Raw genomic sequence first — 21203 nt, forward strand, 5'->3', positions numbered from 1 at the left:
AGTGCTGAAGCCTTCAGTTCCCCGTCAAGGTGGGCAACCTGAAGTGCTGCCCAAGAAGGAACCAGCACAGAGAGCTCATGCGGCAACTGTCAATCAACTGTGGAACAGACCTAGAATCACAGGGTTCTGGGCATGAGGATGCAACTGCTTGTGAAAGGTCGTGTTAAACCCTGGGACCTGTGGGATGAGCTGCTGCAGGGCTGGAGACTCCCTTAAGTCTGCGCAGGATGCTTCCACTGAGTAAGCCCTCAATGCGGGGCATGCAAGGCCACCTCCAGTCAGTGGAGGAACATCACAGGGGCCACCCCTGCTCCTAGCGCGCTGCCGTGCCGTGCACAGCCCCACGCCGTTGCGACGCCCAGCATCCCATGTCTCGGCATGCTGCAGTGCCCAGCCCCGTGAGCCGGAAGCCCGGTGCCCGGTGCCCAGTGCCGTTGGCGATGCGGCGCCCAGCCCCACGCCAAGGCCGGTTGCAGGTGGCGGGGAGGCGGGCCAGGGGCGGGCCCGGCCGGGCAGGGGCGGCCCGCGGGTGATGTCAGGCTGATGCTGTCGGTGCGGCGCGCGGTGCATTGTGGGCGAATCCCGCCGGCCGCCGCGGCTCCGAGGGGGAGAATGCGCCCGGGGCCGGCCGGCCCCATAGCCGCAGCCGCAGCGTGCCAGGCCCGCGGCACCGAGCCCGACGAGCCGCACTGAGGGATGCGGGGCATGCGCTGCACACGCCGGCCGCAGCGGGAGGCGCCGGCGGCGGCGGGGCCAGGTGAGCCGGGCCCGCCCGGGCCGCGGCGGCTGTTGCGGTCACTGGCAGGGGAGGGGGCGCCCCACGGGCGGCTGGAGGGATGTGGGACCGCGGTCTGCATCGGGCCGGGCCGCGTCGGCCCGCTCCGCGGTTCCGCGCAGGGCACTGTGGGAACTGTAGTTCGACCCTCCGCCCGGTACCGGCTGCGGAAGGGGAAAGGTCCCGCGCGGAGGACTCGGGTTACCAGCATGCCCGAGGGGCTGGGCGGTCGCGACGCGGAGTGACGAGAGGGCACCGCCAATAAGAAGGCGGTCCGGGGTGGGGCGAACCATCTGCCGAGAGGGGCGGTGGGGGATGGGGGGTGGCGTGCCGGCAGCTGCAGTGCAGGGGCGGACGCGGCCACCTCCCCGGCGGGGGGAGGCGGGGCGGCCCGAGGTGAGGGGCAGGGCGCTGGGGGGACCGGGAGCCTGGCAGCAGCTCCACGCGCTCCGTCGCCTCCCGCTCGAGCTGGCTGCGGGCCGGCGGCTGCCAGGGCTCAGGGCGAGGCGCGGGGGTGCTCGCGAGGGAGGGACGGGCGGTGGCCTCGCCGGGGCGCAGGCAGCGACAGTGCCGTGTGGGGCCGCGGGCTGACTGAGCGGGGATGCCTTGTCCCCCCGCGCCTTGAAAGGCTCCGCCGAGGAGGGAACAGGCCCACCGGGTGCTGCCAGGTGGCTCCGTCACCCGCCCCCCAGTGTTGGGGTGGGGGCTGAGGTGTGAAGGCAGCCAGCTGCCTTGTGCCAGGTAGCTGGGCTGATGCCTGGGGGGACGTATGAGGGAAACGTCTAGAGGATGTCACTGAGGCCAGGCTGCTGGCATAAGCATCCTTCCAGGTGTCAGTAGGTACCGGTTCAACCAAGGGCTAGAAAGCCAGCCTGTTTTGTAGAGGCTTTGGGGGAGGGAGTGTTTTTGTTCTGCTGTTTTGTGATGACTTCTTGGTCACAAAGTAATCAAATAGTTTGGGTTGGAAGGGACCTTCAAAGGTGATCTAGTCCACCCACTTGCAATGAACAGGGACATCTTCAACTAGATCAGGTTGCTCAGAGCCCTGTCCAGCCTGGCCTGGGATGGGGCATCTACCACCTCTCTGGGCAACCTGTGCCAGTGTTCCACCACCCTCTGAGTTAAAAAATTTCTTCTTCATGTCTAGCCTGAATCTCCCCTCCTTTAGTTTAAAACCATCATCCCTTGTCCTATAGCAGCAGGCCCTGCTAAAAAGTGTGTCCTCATCTTTCTTATAGGCCCCTTTTAAGTACTGGAAGACCGCAATACGGTGCATGGGTTTGAGGCAGGAGGCTCATTAGCTTTTGCAGGGTGGGAAATTCTACTCCTGTGTGTGTTGCCATGTCGTCTGCAGCTTTTTAGCTTGAAATCCTCTGCCATTGTGTCTTTATTGCTTGCAGTTTCCAAGTCTGCACTGGTGAACGTGACTGTAGTCTTTATGCTTTCCCCGCACACAGGGAGAGGACGTATCTAGTAACCTGAGTCTGACCCACTGAGAACTTTCAAGATGAACACCATGACCTTGAAGTGCATCTTGTGTTTAACAAGGAACCAGTATGCTTTATGATTATGAAGCACTGGAGTGATGCTACCACTCCATCAGTGTTGCTGAACTACTTGCATGCCAAGTTCATGAACCCCTGTGGATTTTTTGGGGGTGGGATTTTCAATACCTGTTGGTGTCATGTTTCTGACCAGTCCAAATCAGCTATATATTAACATTTTTCTTCTATATTTTTGAATTTCCGTAGACTTGCAAGGAGGAACTATAGACAATTTGATTGACAGAAGGAAAGGCTTCCAAATTTTACCATTGCACATGAATTTCTTCATATTCCTTGTACTCTCACTGAAAATGCTACATTTTAGCAACGTACTTCTTAGTGAGTCACAAAAGAAATTTTCAGCCCCAGAACTCTGTATGAGTGAAATTTAACCTCATGTTGTGTGTGAGATAGGGTGTGCTAGCGCTCTCTCAACACTAATGCTTACAGATGCCTATACAGGTGCTATGACTAAAGGACGATGTGCACCAGTACTGTCTTACTAGTGGTTATTCACCACATTTCAATGTATCAGCTTCTATTGAGACTATATCTTAGTGTAAGAGGGGCAGGTTAGGAATTATGTGTTAATGTTTCGGCTTTGTGTGCCAGTGATCATCCAGCTCATAATAAGCATTGTCGTGCTGATATATGTGGGATCAGAATCTTTTGACATGCAATGCTCATGAATGCTGTGTGTGGTGTCCACTGCTGTTACTTTTGTGTTCTGTGTGCTTTTGCATGCCTTATGATAATATCCTTCCTTCAGGAATGGGCGAAGCTCCCGTTCTCTGACTGTCAAAGAAAAACAGTGCAAGTATCTTTCCCTTGCAGGGAATCAGGGTCAGTCTTGGGAATACCTGATTAATCTTTTTTTTTTTTTTCTTGAAATAGTCAGCAAGAAGGAAGTTGGATCCTCATCAGTACTCTTGGTCCTCCTGTAAGGAGTGTCTCTGGTGTTAGGAAACCTATTTCGCTAGCTTCCATGGTTGATGCTAATGAAATGGCTCTCATGGCTTATGTGTGGATTTCCTTTCCCTTCCCTCTGCACCCCAACCCCAGTGTCTGGTGGTGAAGGCTGGTTTGTCACTACACTGCAACAGGAAGCGTAGACCTCTCTTCCAATGGAAGTGCTTGGTACTCTTTTTTTTTTTTTTTTTTTTTCCAAAGCAGGAGTGATCAGACAGATCCAGGAAGATCAGAATTCCTCTTTTTTCTTTAGTGCTGGGTTCACTTCATTCTGTTTCTTTCCCTCTCTTACAGAAAAATTGCCACATGGCGTTATAGCTTATTGGGTAGCCCACTACTCTTTTGTGTGTCTTGCTATGGGCTCACCTCTTCAATTGTGTCCTGTCGTTTTTCTGCCTTGGCCTTATTTGTGTGTGTACCAATGTGCAGGGTCCAGATAAACTCTATAGGAATGGCTCCCTAGTCTGGGAAGGTCCTGGATTGGATTAATTTGCCAGAGCTCCATAATGACCTTCCAGTAACATTGATTCACTTTGAAAACAGAGCAGAAGACAGAAACTGGGGCCTTATAGAGGGATATGCCTCTATAAAGTCCTCAAAGGCTTTGTAAACTGTTCCCTCATTTTTAAGAGTTTGTTGGCTTTGTTGGTTTCTCCTTCTTTGAACATTGCAAGGCACAGCCCAATATTTGCTGGGGTGACTGTGGAAGCATTTACTTAAAGGGCGTTTAAACTCTGCTAGTTTACTGAATAAGATACAGAATGGGCACGACTAGTGCTTCCCTCCCCTTCTTGCATAAAAAATAACTAAAACGTGGGTATTCTACTGAAACATCCTAAAATCCACTTAAATGTCATTGTCCAATTGGAATAAATGTTGGGATTGCTTTGGGAGAGAGGAATGGGGAAGGCTACCTATGAGGCCTTCCTCCCTAGGGCCGAGGAGGAATGGGAGAATCTGTTGGACGTTTGTTTAAGCCTTAAGAAGGAGAGGTGGGAGGTGAAAGAGATAATGAGACAAGGGAGTCCCTATTTGGGTTCAGATGCGTATAAGAGTCTCACTAGTTACAAACTGGACAATGGCAGTCCTCCATGTCATGCAGGACCACTTCTTCGCTACTGAAGAGCTGTTTACATGGGAAAGTGTCTGTTTGGTAGTTGAGAAGGAAGATATTGACAGCGTGATGGACTGTTGATGTAATCAAATAAGATGTGCTTGGAAACCTGTTCCTTTTGGTGTCAAGCCATGTCATCTTTAATTTGGTGATCAATATGAAAGGAACAAACTGCAGATCATAGGTTGAATGCAGCTGTATAGGTGCAACAGGGAACAGAGGGAATGCTTGTGGGTGCAGAGTTCCTCTTCAGAGAAATGGGGCAGCCCAGCCTTAAACAGTTTTGGTGTCAGCCTTGACAGATGGAAATGTCTGCCTGACAGTCAATGCTAGGAGGCTCAGTGTCAGCCTGGAGGCTGTGTGTATATGAAACTTTGGTGGCCTACCGATCAGATATGAAACAATTGAGAAAGGGATAAGGAGAAGTTAATGTCTAGTGACAAGGTTTTGATTACAGGATTATAAACCCAGCTGCTCAGGCCAAAACCTCGTATTGCTCCAGTCCTTTTTCTACCAGTGATCAAGAGATGATGCTTAAGGAAAGGCTGAGAGGACACATATAACATGCTTGCCCTAGTTATACCCTTCTTGGTGTTGCAGTCTGCAGATTTTCAGTCTTTTTATTTGTTAGCCTGAGTAATTTTGTATGTACACAAGGTGTGTCATTCTGTTGGTTAACAGCTCTCTGTTGTGAAACCTAGCTATGCATTCCTCTGTGTCTTCCTCTCTTTTAGACAGTTGGTTTTAGAGAAACTTCATTTTTTCCTGGGACATCTTCATTTTTAAGGCCTTTGGTCTGATACCATACCAGAAGATTTTGGACTATCCAGAGACATAATTATTAGAGAGATGACCCTATCTGTTGTGCTTGTTGAGTCTTCCTAAAAGGACCTAGCTTTTCCTAATAGGTCTATAAATCATGACTTCTCCCACCGCCTGCCAGTTAGTTTTATTTTTAATTTTCAGTTTTCTGAATGTGTCTGGTGTGGAAGTAAGACTCTTTGATTTTCCAGATTCTCTGCAGAGGTCTTTAGAATAAAAAACAACAAAAAATCCTTGGCATCTTCTTTCTTATCTTTTCTCTATTCAGTTTTTCTATTTTTTGTCTGTCCGTTGTCCAGCAGATTGGCTGCCTGGCCTCCGGTCAGGTGTGTGTGTGGAAAAGATGTAGTTTTTATCTGTAGAAGTTTGCTACATCTCTTTAAAATCATTAAAAATTATCATTTTTAACTTGGAAGAATTTGTGCTGCTTTCTTCTTTTGCACACATATTCTATTTTTAAAAGATTTTTTGATTGTACAATAGATCAATTAGAATTAAAATGAAGCAATGTAAAGGACCAAGCAGAAGTTGTACTAGCCATAGACTTTGTGGTTTGGTTTTTTTGTTGGTTTTTTTTTTTTTTTTGTTTGTTTGTTTTGTTTTGTTTTGTTTTTAAGGTACTGTATTTTAGTTCTTTCATGATGAAGTTGAGTTATAAAGTTACTGTTTAATATCTTGGTGACATGTCCTGATCTCCATGAGGAAACCAAAGTTCCTCATTGCTGCCTGTTTCCTAAAGGCACAGCCCATCTCTTCTCCCATGGCAAATCACCATTCCTGCTTTATTCTGGACCAATGGCGTAGTTTTACTACTACATTTTTCCATTTAGGCTTGATACAATTCCTTTATCTATATATATATATATCTATCTCCTTTAAGTATTATTTTTTCTTTAGTATGTAGTACTTTAGTATGTAGTAAGAGAGTTGGAGGGTTGGCTTTATATGTTAGAGAGTCTCTTGGCTCTGTTAAACTTGAGGTCAGCAGTGACAAGGTTGAGTGCCAGTGGACCAGAATCAGGGGGAAGTCCAACAAGGCTGACATCCTTGTGGGTGTCTGTTATAGACCACCCGACCAGGATGATGAAGGAGATGAATAATTCTACAAGCAGCTGGCAGATGTCTGAAAATTGACAGCCCTTGTTCTTGTGGGTGACTTTAACCTGCTGGATATCTGCTGGGAGCTCAATACTGCACAGAAGAGGCAGTCTAGGAATTTCCTAGAGTGTATAGAGGACAATTTTCTTCATCAGCTGGTAAATGAGCCTACTAGGGGCAAGACCCCGCTAGACCTACTGTTTACAAACAGAGAAGGACTGGTGGGAGATGTAGTGCTTGGAGGACGCCTGGGGCATAGCGACCAGGAAATAATAGAGTTTTCAATACTCAGAGATGCAAGGAGAGCCATTAACAAAACCTCTGCACTGGACTTCCAAAGGGCAGATTTTTGCCTATTCAGAAGTCTAGTTCAGAGCATACCCTGGGAAACAATGCTTAAAAACAAGGGGGCCCAGAAGGGTTGGACATGCTTCAAGCAGGAGGTTTTGAGTACACAGGAACACGCTATACCAGTGTGCTGAAAAGCTAGCCGCGGGAAAGACAACCGGCTTGGCTAAACAGGGAGATTTTGAAGGAAATCAGAAATAAAAAGAGAGTTTACCAACTGTGGAAAAAAGGGCTGACTACTTATGAAGAATTTATGAAAATAGCTAGATCGTGCAGAAAAAAAATCAGGGAAACAAAAGTGGAATTTGAAGTTAATTTGGCCAGTTCTGTTAGGGATAATAAAAAGTCCTTCTTTAAATATGTTAATAACAAAAGGAGGGACAAGGAAAACCTCCATTCTCTATTGGGCTTTGAGGGAAATACAGTTAACAAAGAAGAGGAGAAAGCTGAGGTACTTAATACCTACTTTGCGTCAGTTTTTACCAGTAAGACAGGTGGCCCTCAGGACAACTGGCCTCTGGAGATGGTTGACAGAGATAGGAAACCAAATAGTCCCCTTGTATTCCAGGAGGAAATAGTCGGTGAGTTACTGAGCCATCTGGATCCTCACAAGTCTATGGGACTAGACGGGATCCATCCTAGGGTGATGAGGGAGCTAGCAGAAGAGCTCACCAAGCCACTCTCCATCATCTTCCAACAGTCCTGGCTCACTGAGGAGGTCCCATATGATTGGAAATTGGCGAATGTTACCCCAATCCACAAAAAGGGCTGCGAAGCTGACCCTGGCAACTACAGGCCTGTCAGCCTGACCTCGGTGCCTGGCAGGGTTATCGAGCAGATCATCCTGAATGCAATCACACAGCACCTTCAGGATGGACAAGGGATCAGACCCAGCCAGCATGGATTTAGGAGGGGCAGGTCCTGTCTGGCCAACCTGATCTCCTTTTATGATCAGGTGACCCACCTGGTGGATGAGGGGAAAGCTGTAGACGTGGTCTATCTAGACTTCAGTAAGGCCTTTGACACTGTCTTCCATAATATACTCCTTCAAAAGCTGGCAGCCCATGGCTTGGACAAGTGCACTCTCTGCTGGGTTAAGAACTGGCTGGAGGGCCGGGCCCAGAGTGTGCTGGTGAATGGGGCCGCATCTAGCTGGTGGCCAGTCACTAGTGGTGTCCCCCAGGGGTCAGTGTTGGGTCCAGTCCTGTTTAACATCTTTATTGATGATTTACATGAGGGGATTGAGACCATCATCAGCGAATTTACTGATGACACCAAGTTGGGAGGGAGTGTCGACCTGCTCGAAGGCAGGAGGGCTCTGCAAAGGGATCTGGATAGACTGGAAAAATGGGCCGATTCCAATGGGATGAAGTTCAACAAGGCCAAGTGCTGGGTCCTGCACTTTGGCCACAACAACCCCCTGCAGCACTCCAGGCTGGGCACAGAGTGACTGGAGAGCAGTCAGGCAGAAAGGGACCTGGGGGGACTAATTGACAGGAAGCTCAACATGAGCCAACGGTGTACCCAGGTGGCCAAGAAGGCCAATGGTATCCTGTCCTGTATCAAAAATAGCGTGGTCAGCAGGACAAGGGAAGTGATCCTTCCCCTGTACTCTGCATTGGTGAGGCCACACCTGGAGTATTGTGTTCAGTTCTGGGCCCCTCAGTTCAGGAAAGATATTGAAGTGCTGGAGCGTGTCCAGAGAAGAGCAACAAGACTGGTGAAGGGACTTGAGCACAAGACCTATGAGGAGAGGCTGAGAGAGCTGGGGTTGTTTAATCTGGAGAAGAGGAGGCTTAGAGGTGACCTCATCACTCTCTATAACTACCTGAAGGGAAGTTATAGCCAGTTGGGGATTGGTCTCTTCTCCCAGGCAGTCAGCAATAGGACAAGGGGGCATGGGCTTCAACTCTGCCAGGGGAAATTTAGGCTGGATATTAGGAAGAAATTCTTTACGGAGAGAGTGATCAGACATTGGAATGGCTGCCCAGGGAGGTGGTGGACTCACTGTCCCTGGAGGTTTTTAAATTGAGATTGGACATGGCACTTAGTGCCATGAACTAGTAAATGGACTGAAGTTGGACCAAGGGTTGGACTTGATCTCTGAGGTGTTTTCTAACCCAGTCGATTCTGTGATTCTCCCCTTGACTGGCCTTTTTCTGTACCTCGTTCCCTGGAGTGCTGGAGAATGCCACCCTGTTAACAGGTTACTAGGGTATGTGTTACTTCCATGTTCTCTCTTGAATCCATACATCCCAGTTCTCCACCTTATTTCTTAGTTCTATTTCATCTGTTTGGGTTTTGTTTTTTTTTTTTGGGGGGTCCCATTTAAATATCACATACCCCTGAAACCGCTCTTCAAGGGTGGGGTGGAGGTTTTTCTAGAATTCTGCCCATTTTTCCTTGCCCTATTTCAGAAGTTACAGAACTTGGGATTTCATCCAGGCTATCATTCTTGGCCTTTATACCATTGAAAGCTACATGGATCACACTTGTTAGCTTCTCCCTGGGATGGTATGAAATGGCTGTTGTGGATTAGACCGCCTGGCATGTTGCCTGTGGCCATGGCCAATGCTGAATGCCATGGGGGAAGCCAGAGGTTGGAGCTGGTGTGGAGCTGGTCCTGGAGTGCTCTCTGAGCGATCAGTCGCTTTCAATTTAGTGATTTTTTTGATCAGAGATTTTCATCATCATATTCAGTTGTCCGCTGCTGGCAATTTTTATGTTTGTCAGTATTTTATTTTATTTTATTTTATTTTATTTTATTTTATTTTATTTTATTTTATTTTATTTTATTTTATTTTATTTTATTTTATTTTATTTTATTTTTAAAAATTTTATTTATTTTATTTTATTATTATTTTTTTAAATTTTATTTTATTTTTTATTTTTGTTTTGTTTTGTTTTTTTTCCTGTGAATTTGTCCGGTTCTTTGGAGTCAGTGTAAGTGCTAACCTCCACTGCATCTTGCAGCAGGACGATGCGCAACCCCTCTGTGCTTTGCATTTATTTCACACATGCCACATGCCACTTGCTACAGTTGCCTACTGCTGGAAGAAGCAGTGAACAATCATTTCTTGTTCACCTTTCCTGTGCGGAACTTGGTTATGTAGACCTCAGTCACGCTGCACCTCAGCTTGTGGTTCATCCTAAGAATCTGCCTCCCAGCACCTGGAATGCCCCTCTTGCACCTGACTGGCAGGTCGCTGTACTCTTCTTTCATCTCCAAAATTCAGCTGTCTGCCTGCCAGGTTGCCTCTGCAGCCTTCCTTGTCCTCTGCCGCACAGATGGGTGTTCCTGGTGTGAGAGGATGGGATACAACCATCCACTGAGGAGGTTTTACCAGCAGAATCGTTGGTAGTCGCCCTAAGACCTATTACCACCAGATGTCTTCCTCTCCTTGGTGGGAGCACAGTCTGAAGGTAGGAATCTATCTGAAGTTCTTCTCTTCCTCCTTTCCAAACCCCGACTTGTGCACTTCATCCATCCCTAACATGAAAAAGCAATATGTTGCTTCTGAGGACAGTGAGGTCCATGTACATCTGTTCAGAGATAGGTAGCTGTACATGCAGCATTTAAAGCAGACTATGGCTGTCTTACCTTTCTGCTGCATTGCTGCCCATTTCCCAGCTTCCAGCCTTTGTAGAGGTAGTGGAGAGTGTTCAGTAGGTAGTTCTGTTGTTTCCCTCTTCTTTTAGCATAACTTTTTTTTAATCTCACTTCTACAGTTAGGGACTCGGAACTTCATAGTCTTCTTGATGTATATAGTTAAATTCTTAAATGTGTTCTGCTCACTCAAACACGGGGATGGTGTAGCTGTCTTATACTTCTACCTTCATATAGGCATCAGTGCAGTGCTCCTTTTGATTGGACACTCCATTAAATTGTGCGTTTTGTTTTCCCTCATTTCATGAAGAGAAAGTTGCTTGTTGCTTGCTTGCTGAAGTACCCCAATCAGAGAATAGAAGTCACCTTTGTGGTGACATTGTGTTAGGAGACTTAGAGCTTTGTGGTGTAATTACATCTTTAATTATTTAAACAGAATCTAGCTGCATTAGACTCTAAAATTTACTAGTGTAGGGGTTATGCAAGTAAGTTATAGAAACTAACTGGTTTCTTTAAATTTTGCTTTCCTTGAAAAAAAAAGTTGGCCTCAGGCAAAGTTACTCCGCTGCTTTTAAGGAGAAGTGGCTGAATCCCGTGATCTCATGTAAGGCTGAAGGCTTCCTGCGGTGGAGATGAACATGGAGCATGGCTTGACTGAAGATGAGATGGATCTGAGGTACCGCTCCTCCACTGTGCTGGCACTTGCATTTGACTGACCTACAATGAACCAGTTCAGGGAGCTCTAAGCCAAGGAAATAACCTTATTTATTAGGAAAAGGAATAGCTTTTCTCTGGTACAAGTCACTGAACTGGCCTTTGGTAGAATCCTGTGTGCAGCTCAGAGCTGGCAGGAGAGAGGGGAACTGTTTCCTCTTCATTGCAGGTAGGTTTTTTGGTTGGCTAACCAGGAACCTGAAGCTGTGGATCCAGGGTCAGCATCTGTTTGTGGGCTTTATGGAGGAGGGAATGTAGGAAATATGGTGTAGCTGTGCTTCCATTGATTCTCAACTTCCATTCATTAGTGACTAAGCAGCCAAAAATGTAATTTTTTGTTTTGTTTTTTGACTGTTGGTTTTGGTTTTAGTAAAATTTGCACTAGCTAAAGCGTGTCTTTTAAAAGGTGCCAAGCCTTGATCAGAAAAGAGCAAGAGATCTAGACTCCACCATCTACTTTGTTCTAGGTCCTGTCTTTAAGGAAATCTTCCATGAAAAACTCATTTGCAGTTGTCAGGCTCAGCTTTTAGCAAGATGAGCTAGAATGGGAGAACCCTTCAGTTTCTTATATTTTCATCATAGGGAGATACTTCTACACTACATTAATTTGCTTCTTCAGTGTGCTTTTTGGATGAGATACATGCATTTTAAAGAGTTTAGTTTCCAGGTGGCTGGAAGGCATCTTTCACACTTCTTTCAGCTCCAGCTTTTTTAGTGACCAGGAAGTGTGGGTGCTAGGCATTTACCAGCCTCCACTGTCTCTCCCCAGTTGTAGGCAAGGACAGAGTTGCCTCCCTTTTTTTCTGTTTCTCTCTGCAGCAATGCTGTGCTCTATATGACCTGCATGACTTATTCATAGATGTCTGAGCATGAGTTTGGTTGTATTAAGAAGCATTTTGTGGAAGATGCACTTTTTCTTTCTACTGTTCTTCATGTCTAGAAAGAATCCAGAGCAGTTGCTTATCAAGCAGAGGTGAGGCTTAAAGGGCTTTGTCCATTGAGCTAACAGGAAAAAAAAGGTAAAAAATGTGCAAATGCGAAGGGCAGGTAGTCAGGTATTTTTTCACTTTTGTGACAGTTGATGTGGGGGAAATGACAGGAAGCATTTGTGTGTGGGGTTCTAGGCATCTGGGTTCTAGGACTCAAGGCTGTTTCATCCCGTGGGTCTCTGCAGCCTATTTTCAAGTTCGATGGTAACTCAGAAGCTGGTATCTTGAGTGTGGTTGTAGCTTTATTTGCGAAGCAGATTTCCTTTAACCTTGTGACCTGTGTTTCTGATTGTGATGAAATTATATCAATTTTTTGCCCCCTCCAAACATCTTTGGCTGGACTTGAACCAGTAATTGTGCTGTCTGTGGAGTAGTATAAGAAGCATTCGCCAGTAGCCAGCTTAATCTGGCAAGCTAAGCACAGAATCCACAAGTACCCACTTCAGATTGAGATCAGTTTGAAAAATTATGAGCTTTGGCCAGCTCAGGTACAAAATTTAGGTTTCCATTACTTTATTACGGCTATTAATAGAATTAAAATTATTTTTGCATTCAAATATGACATAAGGTTTGTGATGCTTTTTTATAGAAACAGATTCTGACCATCTGTGTTCTGTAATAGTTACCTGGCATAGCACTGGCAAATTAAGGATGCAAGTACAAATATGGTTTATTACCATGAATCTACCCTGAAGAACACATTTTGAATTTTTTTTTTTTCTTCTGAGAATAATATTCAAGGGATTTTTCTGTCAAGCACAACAGTGTAAGTTCTGATAGCAGAATGAGAAGACACATGCCTAAGTCATAGAACTGCTTAACTCAACAGATAGGAACACTTACTTATAGATGGGAAATTATTATTTTCATGAGCTGGGAGCCTGCAAGCAGATACAGACCGTTGTGGACTAGATGTCATCAATGACACGTGAAAATGGCTTATATAGAGGCAGTCCAGACCAGCTTGTAAAACACTTCCATAATCTTAGTAGCACCATTTCTCCCTGGAAACTGACTCACATAGCGGTGCAGAAAGAAATTAAACATCCTGTGCTTGCATATACAAGAGTTTTCATATATCTTTCTAGGATGTTCATGCATGGAGAGAAACAGATACAGGCTACAGACGTTATCTTAATTTATATTATTGTTTTCTTTGTTAATATTAGATTTAGCTATTAACTACAAAGGAAGCATGTTCCTCTAGAACTGTAGATCTTTCAAATAACAATGAAGTTTGAGCTTCCAGTCTAAATCCAAGTTTTACATCGCTGGGGACTTTTGTCTTTGAGAAGAAAAGTTCAGGGAACCATTGGATATGGTTGAGAATGCACTGAGATTTCCCAAGGGTGAAAGAAAAAGTGGGTCAGCCACGAGGACATCATCTTCAGGCAAGTCATCAGCTGTCTGCAAACTAAAAAACAATGAGGCTGCAGATCAGAGAATGAAACTGTAGATTTGTAGAGGGCTGAGGAAGGTTGAACATGCTCCCCTGAGCATGGTCCAACTAGGGGGGAAAGTTCCTTACAAAAATGGGAAAAATGGTTACAGAAGGACTGGGCTGTAGAGGGATGATATAAGTGACTAACAGTTGGCATGGTAAAGCATTTTTGTCAGTCCCAGGAAATCTCTTCTGTGTAATTAGAAACAGAATCTCTACTGTGATCAACAGTGGGCTTGAAAACTGCAAAAGTTTTGTCCCGCTTAGTCTAATTTAGTTTGATATGATGTATTATTGCAGCAAGTGGCAGTTGCACTACTAATGCTAATTTTTATTAAAGCACTTGGCAACATGAAGTCTATGTGGCAAATCTATAAATATGTGATTTCTCCCTGCAGAATACCCCATCTTCCAGAATTTGAATCAAAATACCAAATCTCTGATCAGGAACTTGCTGTTATGTTCCCAACCTCTAAACGTTTTTTGACAAGTTTATTTAATCCTTGATAATTATGGTGATTACATCTATCATAAAATGATTTGAATGGGTAAGATGAGCACCGTTTTCCTTGGAGTGGAGGTTTACAATGATTGATCTCAGGCTGTGGGCCTTTTAATAACCTAACATAATAGGTTGTATACAAGACCATTGAGCAATGGATGTTACCAGTTTGCTGCGTGGCTGAGGTGGTTATTTAAGGTAAAATACTGTTCTCCAAGAATAAGGACTCAAGAAAGGTACTGTTGACAATGGCTGTGAAAAGCAACTTGGAATGGCCGTGTTTGAAGGAGGATGAATAACATGCTCCTCACAAAAGCAACAGGAAGAGAGAGGACTTGCCTAAGAGGGGCACTTTGCAGTACCAAAGGATCAATTAAACAAACTGGTCCGGGATCAGGTAGTGAAAACATACCTCTGTGTGGTGTTTCTGGTGGTGTCAGGTGTAGATTGAGTCTGATAACATAAATATAGCCTCTACTTAGTTCTTACTTTTATTCAGATATATTTGTTTTGCCTAGCAGCAGACTATTCAAGCTTTGCAAATAGGGATCTATACTGACTTTGCAGGTAGATGTTGGAATGAATAAAGGACTCTGCACTCCGATTCAATGTGAATCACACTAGAGCCATTTATTACATATATATGCAACTATTCTTTGATCACGCGTCCATACTCCAATCATGTATTCACTAATTGGGTATCATCTATGTTCACGAGCTGTCCATACGCTGGAGTCTCACTGCTGATAGGTCTGTTGATTTACGTCATGTTGAGGCCCTGTTATTGTAGAAATGTCTCCCTCCCATGGCAGGTCCTGTTTTCAGCTTTCTGAGGTGGCCTTGAAATTCCTTTGGGCCTGGCTAGTTCAATAACAAATCTCCAATAGAAACCCATCCACAATTCCCTCTTTTCGTTCTTGAACCAGCCAGACCTTATTTACAGCATGCTGAATCATCTTTGAAATACACTGTAACATACAGCACATGATTAACAACAATAATTACAGTTACATATAATGCAATTAAGCCTTACTTAATAAGATCAAACAACTACCCACCTATTCCCAAACTTTTAAGCCATTTGTCAAACCGTAATTCTACTAAGACAATCTTATTAGCATGCTGTTTTAGTTTGTCTAAAGTACTATGAATAGGTTCAGAATGATCAGACAAGCTAATACAACACATTCTCTCGAGTTCTCCACAACCACGACCTAGTGTTAGAAGATCTATAACTGTGCGATTTTGTAGAGTAGCATGCCTAATACCATCAACATCTACTATCAATTTAGTATCTCAGAAGTTAGATTAACCTATCTAAGAGACCAACAGCTTAACTTTGATATGTCTCTTAAAGCTTTACCAGCTGCTAGATCAGGGAGAAAGAGTGCAATAGATACAGGGTAGGAATGTCTCATAATTTTACCTCATCTTTGCATTGATTATCTAAGTGTAATATCGCCCTTTTGGCTCTCCTGCTGTTTGTTCGAATTGCCATTCTCCACAGAATGTATACCACCTGCTTGCTAATAGGCTTCTAGACCACCAGGTCTGTGAGCATCTACAACAGTGAATTAGGATCCATGGTTTGCATCTGAAACAATCCTCACAACTTATCTCCCTCCTGTCCATTTGCATCCATTGAATCTTTGTTGTCTTTATTCATCCATGGCTTGACCCATTTTGCAGGAATCTACTTCGATCCTTGGCCTGTAATGACACAAGCATAATCTTTTCCCCAGGTTAGCAATTGATGTGGCCTTTTCCATTGACCATTAACTAATGATTTGACCATAACTAATGTAGGTTCTTTCCGATTTAGCATGGTTTTGGGTCATACTTGCAAAGTGTTTCATCACATACAGTGCTTTTGACAATTGGTTTTGTGGTGTTTCCCCTACTTCTGCCCCCCCTCCCCCGTTGTTGTTGTTGTTTTAACAAACAAACAAACAAAACAAAACCAGTTCAGAATCAGATACGTGCGTTGAACCTTGACTACGTACTCAGAATCACAAATAAAATTTAGCGGTTCTTCCTTAAAAAGCTCTAGGTAATGTAAAGCTGTACCAAGTTCTGCTAATTGAGTTGAACCTTCAATAATTTTTACAGAATGATGCCAATTGTTATCTTCATGCCAGACCACTACAGCTTTATGAGACTTCCCAGAACCACCAACAAAAACTGTGCAAGTATATAGGATCAGGCCAGATACATGTATGGTCTGTGACCTGATGTTAAAGACTTGCAGGTTCTGCAGCAATTTACATTTATGCATGCCAGAAGCTGCGCTGTTAAGAAAACCAGCTAGTGCCATTTACAAGGACATAGATTACAAATAAAAAAAATGAAAATTAAATTTCAAAATTATACATATATGATGAAAGGATCATGGCCTATTAAGACTTAAATTAATTCCCTGTATTTCTTGATCAGAGTAACAATTGGTGTATAACAATTGGTATATCAGTCTGTTAGCATTCTAATCATACTGTCCCACATTAGCCACAGGTTGTTTCTGTGTTGTAGCTATAAACAGACAAATCTGCAAGTCCAATTGAATGCAATCAGCCTGTAAGGTTGTCGTAAATTTATTCATCAAAGTCTCCAAGTCCATTTTGGCTGTCATATTTATTGGATATTTTTTTCCCTTACCGGATCAAAGTCCTGTTTCAGTTCTATCAGTGTAGTGTTTGCTTTATCGAAACATTGGCTGTTAATACTAGTGGAAATACAGCATTTGAAATTTCTTTGGAGATTTCTCACTTGCAGCAAGCAGATCGGCACCATCCAAGCAGCTCCTTGTAGGACATGCAACTAAACAGAATTCTCAGAAAATGTTATTTGAGCTTAGTATTTATTTAACAAATCTTGACCCAGGTAAGGGTATAGGGCTTTCTGGCAAATACAAGAATTCGTATGGTAAAACTTTGTTCCAAATTTGGCATTCCATTGGTCTCAAAAAATGGTTTTTCTTTTTCTTTTCTCCTTTTCTTTTTTTCTTTTCTTTCTTTTCTTGTCTTCCTTTTCTTTTTTTCTTCTTTTCTTTTCTTTTCTTTTCTTTTCTTTTCTTTTCTTTTCTTTTCTTTTCTTTCCTTTCCTTTCCTTTCCTTTCCTTTCCTTTCCTTTCCTTTCCTTTCCTTTCCTTTCCTTTCCTTTCCTTTCCTTTCCTTTCCTTTCCTTTCCTTTCCTTTCCTTTCCTTTCTCGTCTCTTCTCTCTCTTTTCTTCTTTTTCTTCTTTCTTTTTTCCCTGTCCCTTTCCCTTCTCCCCTCCCCTCCCCTCTCCCCTCCTTCCTCCTCTTTCCTTCTCCTCCTCTTCTCCTCTTCCTCTCCTCTTCTCTTCTCTCCCACGATCTCAAAAACTATCACAGTGAATTTAGTAAGAAGTCTTCATAAATGTCTTCATAAATGTCTTCATAAGTGTCTTCATAAATGACTTGGACACAGACTTGAGGGAATACTTACTAAGTTTGCCAATGACACGAAATAGAGAGGAACTGTTGAACTCTCGAGGGCAGAGAGGCCCAGCAGAGGGTTCTGAACAAACTGGAGAACTGGGCAATCACCAACTGCATGAAGTTTAACAACGGCAAGTGCTGGATTTTGCACCTGGGACATGACAACCCTGACTGTACATACAGACTGGGGGATGAGATGCTGGAAAGCAGCTCTGCTGAGAGGGATTTGTGGGTTCTGGTTGATGGCAAGTTGAACATGATCCAATAGTGTGCCCTGGCAGCCAAGAAGGCCAACTGTGTCCTGGGTGCATCCAGCACAGCATTGCCAGCCAGGCGAGGGAGGTGATTGTCCCGCTCTGCTCTGCACTGGTGCAGCCTCACCTGTAGCCCTGTGTGCAATTCTGGGCGCCACAGGATAAAAAATATATTAAGCTACTGGAGAGTGTCCAGAAGAGGGCTATGAAATGGGTGAAGGGTTTGAAGGGGAAGCTGTATGAGGAGTGGCTAAAGTCACTTGGTTTATTCAGCCTGGAGGAGAGGAGACTAAAGGGGAGAACTCATCGTGGCTACAGCTTCCTCACAAGTAGAGGAGGAAGGGCAGGTGCTGATCTCTCTTGTGACCAATGACAGAACCCGAGGGAATGTCAGGAAGATGTGCTGGGGAGGCTTAGGTTGGACATTAGAAAAAGGTTCTTCACCCAGAGGGTGGTGGAGCACTGGAACAGGCTCCCCAGGGAGGTGTCACGGCCCCAAGCTTGACAGTGTTCAAGAAGAGACTGGACAATGCCCTCAGACACACGGTGTGAACTGTGGAGTTGTCCTGTGCAGGGACAGGAGTTGGGCTCGATGATCCTTGTGGGTCCTTCCGACTCAGGACATTCTATGATTCCTCTCAAATTCTCATGCTCCCCATGTTTTTAGCTTTGCTGCTGAGATGTAGTTGAAGAGGAATAGGATCACATAAACTGCCAGTAGTGCAGGCATGCTTATCTGGTGTGCATTCTTAATGATTTGTTGTTATAATTAACTGGGCTGATTCTCCCTGTAGATAGGTGGTTTTGGCTCAGAAATCATTGGTGTGTCTGTCTGCTCTGTGATGTTTGTGGGCACAGTCACTGGCAGTATGAAGTTACGTGTTCGGGGGTTTGTTTTGTTTTACTTGGCTCGTGTGCTGTTACTTGTAAGTCACTATGCAGGCAATAATACATTCAGTTAACTGTGCAACCAGGTAGCCATAAGAATGCTGTCAAGGTGCATCTGTTGTCATATTTAATATATTTATGTATGTTTGTTCAGTGCAGCTTCATGTTAGTAGAGAATCTGGACCTCTCTGTCTTGATTGCAGCTGCTGTTGTTGTTATTTTCCCAGTCATAAATACATCATTGCTTAATGGTCACAAACCTTTCAAAGGTGAAAAACGGTCCCAGTATCTTGCAACTTCACCTTTAGATGTTTTGTTTTTTATGGAAATGAGATGCTATAAATAGCGAATCCAGAATTTCTAAGGCTGATGCCCTTGCATGCCTGCGAGAATATGTCACAGAGGAGACTTTAAGCCACAGCTGCTAGGAGCTGAGCCTGCTCTCTTAAGCAGGGTTTGCTGCAGCAGAGGCAGGCAGTGAAGGAAGATAGATGTCTTCAAGAAACAACAACTTTTCAGGCTCCTGCTGTCAGACCTACCCCCACAGTGTATGACTTGTTTTTAATTTCTGTTTCAAGTTCAGCAGGACATATGGTGTATTCCAGGGCTGAGGGGCTGTTAGTTCAGTGCACTGTATTTTTTTAAAATCAACATGTTTCCCATACTGTCATATGCATTTCTACCCTAACAACAGAATGCTAGTGCATGGTACAACTTATTTATAGAAAGATTTATGGTATTTTTTGTTTGTTTTAATGTGAGGGATTTCATTTTTATAATTGGTATTGTGTATTGGAAGCAGATGATGTTGGTAAAACGGTGAGGGACGCTGGCTGTGAATGCTGCCATTCACCAAGCCCCAGTTCTGCTGCTCAGTTGCACTTGGAAACTCCACTGTTTTTCTTTCATACTTCTAAGCACTCTTAATCCTACTTGTTATATTGTCCTCTTATTCTCCCCCCAATCTGTTTCATTTTAGCTTGATGCCAGTAAAATTCATGTTGGGAAGAGCCAAGTTATGCTTAAATTCTATTAACAGCTTTTCTTCGTTTGTTCCTCCCATGCAAGTCTTGGACAAGGAGACTGATTTGATGAGATTGATCTGATTTCTAGCCTGCAGTTTACTGGGGTTACTTCTTTTGGTTTTACAGATGTCCAGCTTTGTCTAATCTAAAAGGCTGGAGTTTGCATCAGCTTTCTAAACCACCATTGGGCTCTGCTTTTAAAGGTGGATCCTATATTCATGGTGGGGAATTTGATCAAGCAAAGATGGTCATACACTACATTGGATGTATCCTGAAATAAAGTGGGATATTGCAATTCCTTCACAGTGAGATTAAGACATTTAAGATTATCTAGGATCTTTAGTAAGATAATGAGAGACAGACCTCCGTAGCTTTGTTCTGCTGTTTAATAACCACCTGGTGTCTGATGAGTTTTCAACTTGATGTTTGTTTGAGTTTGTATTTTGAGCACTGCTACCACAGTATATTGAGACGGAAGTAAGCTAACATTGGAAAGATCTCATATGTACATTAGGCATTTACACAGGGAGTGCTCCATATTTATTATAAGAGTGCTATGATTCTGTAAAATTAGAAAATATTTTTTTTCAGTAAAGCTGTTTAAAGTGTTGCTTCCATGAAAGAGAATATTGTAAGATAGGCAATTGAGACTTTTTGATTGACTCATTATTTTTTGGTCTCTGACCTCCTTGAAGTGTTAAAAGAAACAAAATATATACACTATTCCTCTGAAAGAAACTGATAAAAACACAAGTCTGGCTATACTGAGTCATATCACAGGTCCATCTGGGCCAGTATCCCATCTTAAGTTGGCCAAGAGTGGATATTTAGGGTAGAGAATAAGCAGGGAAAACATATAAAATGACTCCACAGACTACTCCAACCACCTTAAGTGATTTGTGAATTGAAAGCTTCCTAGGCTAAAGGTGGAATATTTTTATGTAACTGTTTAATTGATTTTTTGTTATTATTATTTTTAGTGAATTTGTCAAGTCACTATTTGAATCTATGTAAGCTTTTATCATCTTCAGCGAAGATTTCTTCAGCTTAACAACTTCTATGAAATTACTTCTGCTTGGTCTAGGTTGTCTCCGATGAACACATGCGTGAACAAAGCAGATGTATTTGATGTAAGACTCTACCACACTGATTGCAACATCAGACCTTACACTGAAATTATTGCAGACTTTCCTTCTAAGTTTGTTAATGTTGCCTATCCCAGTCATGCTTCTCTGCCAGATCTTTGTTTTCTTGTCGGCTAAATAATGGTTCCTATAGTGCATCAGATTTTTGTAAGCAGCCTCAAAAATAAAGAGACCATTTATGCACAAGTGCTATGGACTGGAACTATCTTGATGCCATATAGAAGGAACAGCTAGCAGAGCAGTGTGTCAGAATATACAGTGGGGCTTATTAACCTGCTTAAGCGTGGCTTTTTATATATATATATATATATATATATATATATTTTTTTTTTTTAAAGCCAAGACTAAATTTCTAAAACTATAAAGATTCTCCAGTATGGGCTGGAAGAGTTTGTGAGAGCTGCTTTCACACTTCATGTTGTGTCGCACACAAGAGGCACAATTCATGTATCTCTTCACTATTGGTTACACGTTACAGCAGTAACATCTCATTGACTAATTTTGCTATCGTCA

The 21203-nt window shown here is 43.7% G+C and overlaps 1 protein-coding gene across 9 annotated transcripts in view; it reads left to right on the forward strand.

The window, feature by feature from the left end:
• Positions 1-563: 563 nt before the first annotated feature.
• Positions 564-21203, forward strand: part of TTBK1 (tau tubulin kinase 1) — a 130182-nt gene continuing 109542 nt past the window's right edge. For 6 of the 9 annotated variants that reach the window (XR_011738128.1, XR_011738129.1, XM_065833528.2 and 3 more), the window contains exon 1: positions 564-757. The gene's annotated coding sequence lies outside the window, so the exon portion shown is untranslated. Of the gene's footprint in view, positions 758-1109; positions 1172-10827; positions 10954-21203 lie in introns of those variants that run through there. The other 3 variants (XM_065833529.2, XM_071805794.1, XM_071805790.1) reach the window with 3 other exon arrangements.

Source organism: Patagioenas fasciata, chromosome 3 (genome assembly GCF_037038585.1).
Source record: "Patagioenas fasciata isolate bPatFas1 chromosome 3, bPatFas1.hap1, whole genome shotgun sequence".
Lineage (NCBI taxonomy): Eukaryota > Metazoa > Chordata > Aves > Columbiformes > Columbidae > Patagioenas > Patagioenas fasciata.